Source organism: Poecilia formosa, unplaced genomic scaffold (genome assembly GCF_000485575.1).
Source record: "Poecilia formosa unplaced genomic scaffold, Poecilia_formosa-5.1.2 Scaffold199, whole genome shotgun sequence".
Lineage (NCBI taxonomy): Eukaryota > Metazoa > Chordata > Actinopteri > Cyprinodontiformes > Poeciliidae > Poecilia > Poecilia formosa.
The window spans coordinates 311,438-319,118 of NW_006800138.1; the positions used below are offsets into that span (position 1 = coordinate 311,438).

The 7,681-nt window shown below is 37.8% G+C and overlaps 1 protein-coding gene across 1 annotated transcript in view; it reads left to right on the forward strand.

Annotated features, from left to right (window-relative positions):
• Positions 1-7,681, forward strand: part of inpp5a (inositol polyphosphate-5-phosphatase A) — a 163,259-nt gene that overhangs the window by 53,545 nt on the left and 102,033 nt on the right. The window lies entirely within an intron of this gene.

The window sequence follows — 7,681 nt, forward strand, 5'->3', positions numbered from 1 at the left end:
TAAAATCTATTTTAAGTGAATCTGTTCTACTAGCTTAGTTGACAAATATTTCAATTATTGATTAATCTCTGTTAATCTGATTAATCGTTTCAGCCCTTACTCTGATCATATTAGTAACTTTATTTATACCTTCCCCTAACTTTAACCATAAGCACTCTGTTCCTTAACCCTGGACTCTTAGCGCCGCATTAAGATGGGGTTTTGGTTCCCACCAGGCCCATCTGTCTTCAGTAGGTTAATAAGTATCGCAGAACAGGTCCAACACAAACAAGAGCACAAACACACATCCTTCATATCACATTAGTTGTGAGCTGCTTGGGTTTGTGACCTTTCCCGTCGTCAGATTGATAGGACCTCAAATGGCTCCAACTTTGAGCCATTTGAGGTCGGCGCTTTTGGGTCATCCAGTTAAGTGACAAGCCATAGGTTGATGGAAAATCTATAGCAGCACCGCCGTACATTACCTTTATATGATAGGGGGGTCCACAGCCTGCCGTCCACGGGCCGGACCCCTGTGAGTGCCTGTGAGCGCTGTAAATCACTCCATGCTATTGATTTTCCATTAGAAGTCGGCGGCTGCGAGCCCCTCTGACACGCCGTTCACAAACACCTCACTGAGTGGAAGCGACATGAGGTCATGTGACTCGGGGCGAGCTCTCCGAAGGGAAAACCATGAATCTGGGATCATGGAAGAAAGCTTCACAGGAAAACTATTTGATCTAATCGCTGATTTTTTCTAAACAAAGACACTTTATTACATGATGTTTCTCTTTGATTTTTAATTAAATTATTACTTTTCACCTAGCTTCAACTTGATGGTATGTAATTATTATTATTATGGTATGTAACTGTCATAGTAGACAAGATAAGTAGTCAGAAATAACAAAAGTAGACATTAAAAACACTTTGATAGTAAAGTGAAGGAGTTGCACTAGTTCAACTGGTTGGTTTCCTCTATGTATTGAATTGCAGCAATCGTTGCAAAAGTCCAATTGCAAAGGGCTGATTGGATTATTATTATTATTATTTTTTTGGTAGGATTTGGTGTGTGTATATTTAGTGGCTGAAATTGGGACAGATTGGAATGGTAAAGAGTTGTGAAAATGACACAGACCCAAACTCTAAACCCGGTCCATCCCATTCTTTACAGAGTTTATCTTTATCTTTTTTGGGTTCAGAATCAAAACGGGATAATTGTGCTGTAAGAACCCCCAGTTTTGTCAAAGCTTCAACCGTCTGTTCTGGTTCTGATTTGTTCTGGGTCAAACTTTGACATCATCTCAGTGGAAACTCGTTGCGATGAGCAACCAAATCTCAAAGCTGACCTGACCTGGAAACTTCTGCTACTCCTGTGTTACAGTCCAAAGTTAAACCAGATTTATATCAACATTGACTGAAGAGATTTGGTCAAATCTGGGTTTTCCAACAGGACAATAATCCCAATAACTCATCTGGAATGGTTAACATATGGCCCTGACTACAACCTAATTAAATATTTGTCATTTTAAATTAGCCTTATCAATTCATAGTGAATAAAAGAAGCATATTGGAAACACTTCAGCAACGATTTCCTGAAGTAAATTGTTGTTTTCAATCCATCTTGAGGAGTAGCGTTGAACGTTTTTGCTATGTTGGCTAAAAATCTCAGCACAGCTGGGTCGTGAATTATTATTATTTTTGTTTAAAAACGCAAAGATAATTCTGTACATTTAACAGTAACATAGTCAGGTTTATATTAAAATGGATTTATTAGCCTTTGTGGAAACATAAAAACAGTCTCCCTGGTTTCCTGTTGTCCCTTTACTATGAAAAAGAAGAGGAAAATAGCTAATAAAAGACAAAAACTTAATTTTTAAGAAAATTTAAATTTGTCTTGGAAAATAGATTACAAAACATTCTTGAATTAATATTGTGGCCCATGTAAAATCATTCCCAGGTCTGCAAATGGCCCGCGCTCCTCACTTTGGACATCCCTAGTCTATTGCAAATCCACGAATCTCTTTATAAAACCATTGCTGGTTTTCATTTTATGGCTATTCAACCCTTAAAACAATGAAGTACAGATAACTTGAAAATGAATTTTATGTCTTTGTTTGCTCGAGTCATCCTGGAAACTCTACGATGCCGCCGCCTTGTTGGCGTGAAGTGACGTCTGATCGTCAGTCACACCCTTCATGCATAAACACAGCTGCAGCAGCATCCCTGATAGGAGACAGGAGATCAAAACGGAGATGTTTGATTATTAGAAACAACGACTCAACACATTTCTGCTTCCATAGATGCCAAAGGAATAAAACAATAAAATGAAACCGTTTTTGACCCACTTCTTCCTTTTTTCCTCTTTTTATTGCAGACAGTAAAAGCGCAGAAGCCCAACTTCTTGGCTCTGCACTGTCAGGAGTGCGGTGGGAAGAGTTTGGAGTCAGGCGTGACGGAGGTGAAACGTTTCGTCAAGTAAGTGTGTCGTTTATTATCCGCTCTAATTGATTTCACGGTCTAAAATAGAGCAGCTGATAGAAACTGAGTGGACTACGCCCCCCTGTGGCCACTTCCCGTCATTACTGGTTTGTTGTGTAAAATGGGATTTCATTGCTCCGTTATCAGTGCTCCATCAGTTTAGGAGTTTATCGGTGTGTGGATGTGTGTGTCCGTCAGAGAGCTGATGGCCGCTCAGGAGCTGAAGGACTACAGCAGAGCCCGCGTCTACATCGATGAGAGCTACGAATCCCCAGAGCGCTTCACGGTGAGCACTACCATTTATTCAGCCCAATCCGTTTGTTTCCATAAATTATGTTAAATAGTTGCATGGATTATGTGTTTTGCTTGTCTAAAGTTTTATTCATTTGTTTAGCAGAATAATTCTGCTTGAACTTTGTTTTTTAAATCAACATATGAAGTGTATACACACACTTTCACCTATAATTTGTTAGCAAGTTGAACCTCAACCAAATTTATAGGCATCAACCAGGTGAATATTTGGAATAAAATAGAAGTTTCTTGGATTGAAATAATCAGATTAATCGTGATGGCTCAATCATCAAAATCAACTAATCTAGTCATCGACTGAGAAAAGGCCACTTGCTAAAAATAACAGCATAGTCAGAGCAGTAATTAGGCCAAAATTGGACAAAAAATACACACATTTTGCATTCAAACTGAAAAACTTTATTTTTCTGTAAAAACTTTCTCCCCAAAGCTGCTCAAGTAACATCATTTTAGCTTCACCTGGTTCAAATTCTGTAGAGAAAATCTCATATCAACACCTTTTGCTGTCAAATTATTGATCAGTAATAAAAAAAAAAGCAATCAACAGATCAGCTGTTGATGTGAAGTCAAGCAGAAGGACCTGAGCTTAGAAGTATTAGAAGTATTTTGTCACTATATATATAAAAAATAAATAAAATATATATGTTTTTATTTAAAAAGTACTTTGAACCGGAGGTGCGTGGCAACTAGTTACATTTAATTGAGTAACTTTTAAGAGTAGTTTTTTTTTTTTAGTTTTTGTACACGATACTTTGTACTTTTACTGGAGTAATAGTATCATAAAGTATTGCTACTCTTGCATAAGTAATATGTCTGGATACTCTACTCACCTTGAGTAACTCAATTTAATAAAAACAAACATGTTTTAACCAAAAAAACACCAAAAACATACACAATTTATATGAATGTGAGAGTTTTTTTGTTGTTACTCTAATCCAGTGTTTCTCAACCCTGGTCCTTTACCGCCCCCTGCTCTGCATGTTTTAGATGTGCCTCTATTCCAGAGCAGCTGATTCAAATGATTGCCTGACCATCAAGTACTGCAGAAGCCTGTTAATCACCCAGAGATACAATTCAGGTGTGTGGCAGAAGGGAAATACCTAAAGCATGCAGGACAGGGGGGGCAGTGAGGACCAGGGTTGAGAAACACTGATCTAATCTCTTGTGATCAAACGACAAGTATTGTCACAGTAAGTACTTCACCCTATTTTGACGTATACATAAGACATATACATCACATAAATTTAGTTTCGGGAAGTCTATTTTGGAAAAACTTAAAATTAGGAATAGAGCTTATTCTGCTTAAAAGTAGTAGTTTTAAAATTGTATGAATTTTCATTTATTTTTTTGTCTATAAAACATCAGAATTTGAACTTTATGTTAGATTTTTCTTTTGTCTGCCATATTTTTTTAAATTTAAATCAGATGTTCTGATTCATTAGTAGCCTTTTTATCAAATACTCTTTTACTCAAGTAATTACTTGGGCTGCTACGTTTTAATTTACTTGAATAAAAGTACGTTGAAGTAGTACCACTTTTATTTGATTACAATTTCCGGGCACTTTAACCATTTCTTTCTACACTGTAAAACTACATGAATGAATGAATAATTCAGTAAATACTGCAGTTTACATGTGTGAAAACAGTTGATGGAACGTATCTTATCCAAACATTAAATTAATATATTATGAAATTTAGCTAAGTTATTAAAATGTTGTGTTTAAGTATTAGTGCTAATACCAGAACTCGTCTATTATCACTGATCAAAGTCAATTTATTAATTTCTTTTCACTCCAGTTCTCAGAACTTGTAACATTTTTATAAAAATAACTAAAAAAGCACTTTAGATAGAGAGTATGTAGGCAATATTTCGATTGGAACCACAATTTAAACTGTTATTTATTTCTGTGTCGCCCGTTACCTTGGTGATAACCCATTCTGCTGATTTATGACTGAAAGGGGCTCCTGCAGTGGTCGCAGACGGCCACCAGGGGGCAGCAAATATTCAGAAATAAAGTGGCCAAAGGTCGAGAAAGCGACTCTTGTTCAAAATCAGAGTGACATTTATACAGAGATGAACTCAGATAAGCATAAATTTAACTCTAAAAAGGAAAATATATTAAAAATATGCAGTTTTGGGATAAACTAACAAAGTAGTTCATAACTAAATTATAAAGTGGAGATAAATGCTAGTTTAATCTCAGGAAACCTGGTTAGCATCATGCAAAGCAATGTGTGTGAAGGAAAACTGACACTTCAAATCAACCTGAACACATGAGGTGAAGCACGGTGGTGGCAGCATCATGGTGTGGGAGTGTTTAAAACTTGTGAGAGGCTGCAGGTTTTGACACTGGAGTGAGGTTCTCCTTCCAGCAGGATGAGAGTAAACATCTAGTCAAAAGCTACAAAGAATGGTTTACATAAAAGGCCCAATCTTATTTTAGAATGGCCTAGTCAAAGTCTACGATTAAATCCTAATGGGAATGAAAGGCAGGATAAAAAGCGGAAGATCACACATGCTTTCTGTCCACTCTGACTGAGGTTGAACTATTTTTCAAAGAAGAATAAGTGGAAAAAACTATTGTCTTTATTTTGCCTCACTTCAAAACTATTTTATTTTCCTGCCACATAAAATCCCAATAAAAATCAGTTTTTGTTTTCTGGAGCCAAACAGTTGGACTTAGAGGTATAATGTTTAAATGTGAAGCAGCATTGAGCTTAAATGTTCAATCAATAAAGTAATTATCTGCGTATTCCTAAGGAGCTATCACAACAACATCTATGTGTTTTGTCTGTGGACGGCAGCCTCTCCGCCGTTTCCCCACGCTACGCTGCTTCTCCACAAACGCTCATTAATCAAAGCGCCCGCAGAGTCACATTTGCTCTTTTCAGAAAAAAATTATTCCAAAACGCTGGCCTTTTCACAAACATAATTATCTGCCGTTTCGTATAAGCTCCGCCGCCGTTTGTTCAGCGCTGTTTGTCTGTACATTAACCTTTTTAGTCCTACTTTGATTCCCATCAAATAGAGATAGCAGTTTGTGCGAATCGGTCGGCGGAAAGAGAAACATCGGATGTGCTTCCTACGGCGCTGGTATTGAAATCCCAGCAACAGTAAATATGAAGAGACTCTCCAGTCGTTTCACACGCCGGGCTTGCCATTTAGCTTTGATGACATCATCGTGTTTGTTTTCCCAATCTTCGATCTTTTCTCTTCCCCTCAAACGCGCTCCTGGGATAATTGTTTGTTGCCCGACCCGCCTGTCGTTTTTCAGATAAAATAAGCGGGAACACTTCTTTTTCTTTTTTCTTTTCTCTGTGCTGTTGTGTATGAAGAGGCTTTTAAAGTAAAGGTTTTGGACGTTGTGGGTGTGTAGTAAAAACGCCCACCGGAGTGTTTAGGTGAGTGTGTTTTGATGGATGAGATGAACGCGCGTGTGTGACGCTCAGTAATGAGACTATTGATTTATCTTCTCTCAGATCTGAAAAACGGTTTGATAATCTCATGTTTCTGCCATGAGAGAAAAAAGTTTTCACTTTGAATGCACAGATTTGTGTTTTTTATTAAAACTATTTAATAGTTTTGTAAGGATCAAAACATTTATTCAGAAGTGAATCCACTTCATAAGTTAGAGATGTTTAATCACTTAAGTTTTGTTCATTTTGATCATTCTGGCTTAAATGGAAAATATTTTTAATCCCAGAATGTGGTATTATTGACAAATTGTCGAGCAGATGTTTGACTACTAAACAAGCTGACTTGTTATTAATAAAAAAACATTTAGTGGAAGGAAAAAGTGCAGCCTGGCACTGGAGGCAGTAAGCCTGCACCTTTTCTGGGGCCTTTAGCTCATTTGCATGTCCACATCTTGTCTCATGTTCCTCCATAGATTGAATGTTTTTGGTCGAAGGTTTTGTTGAATAAATGCAAAAGTTACTTTTAATTAAAGACTACTGCGAACCACTGAGTAACAACATCTTGAATGTGCTTCCCTTCACAATTCCTCCACAGGTTTAGTTATTCCTGTTGCCTGGGCAAACTTTTCTTTCATCTTTTTTCCTTCCACTCAATTTTCCAGCTTTTGATGCAGAAATTTGTGAAGAATCAGCTTTAATAATTTTTATTTGCTTTTAGGTAACATCCTGACTTCTTGAGAAACAAAAATAATTATTTTTAACAGCTGTAAGCGGTAAACACTAAAATAAACAGAAATAAATAATTAAGTCTTTTATGTACATGACTTCCACTTTTTGAACCAAATTACTGAAATACATGCCGGTTATTATAATAAATTCTGTTTAATTTGAGATACATTTTGAATTTACATGAACTGGTTATTTAAACAGAGTTTAAGCTTTCAGATGCTTGAAAAGATTCACGTTAGGGAAAACAAGCTTGTGTTTTCATGAACCTGGAGCCAGAGTGCAGATCTCGACGGGCAGCATTGGCCTGCAGGAGCTTGACTGACACGGCCGGCTGCTTCACGGCTCTGTTAAGGTATACAGCAGGTAAAATGTCAATTAGGAAGACCCGCCCTGATAACTCAACTCCCAATCCACTCGTTCTCGCCCATTAATATTTATCAGAGCGATGTGAGGCGGCGTCACCGACTCCTGACATACAAACCGGAGCTGCGGCGTCCCTGCAGCTTAACGGCAGCGTCTGCTGCTGTCACACAGTTCAGTCAGGCCACCGACACACACACACACACACACATGTTTGTGTTGCTATCTTTGTGGGGACTTTCCATTGACTTCCATTCATTTCTACAGCCTAAACCTTACCTTTACCCTTTTCCTACCCCTAACCATCACATACCTAACCCTAACCCATACTCAATTCATGCCTTACCCCTAACTCTGACCCCTGACCCAAAAACAGGGAGCAATTGGTCCCCACAACGTAGTATATGTC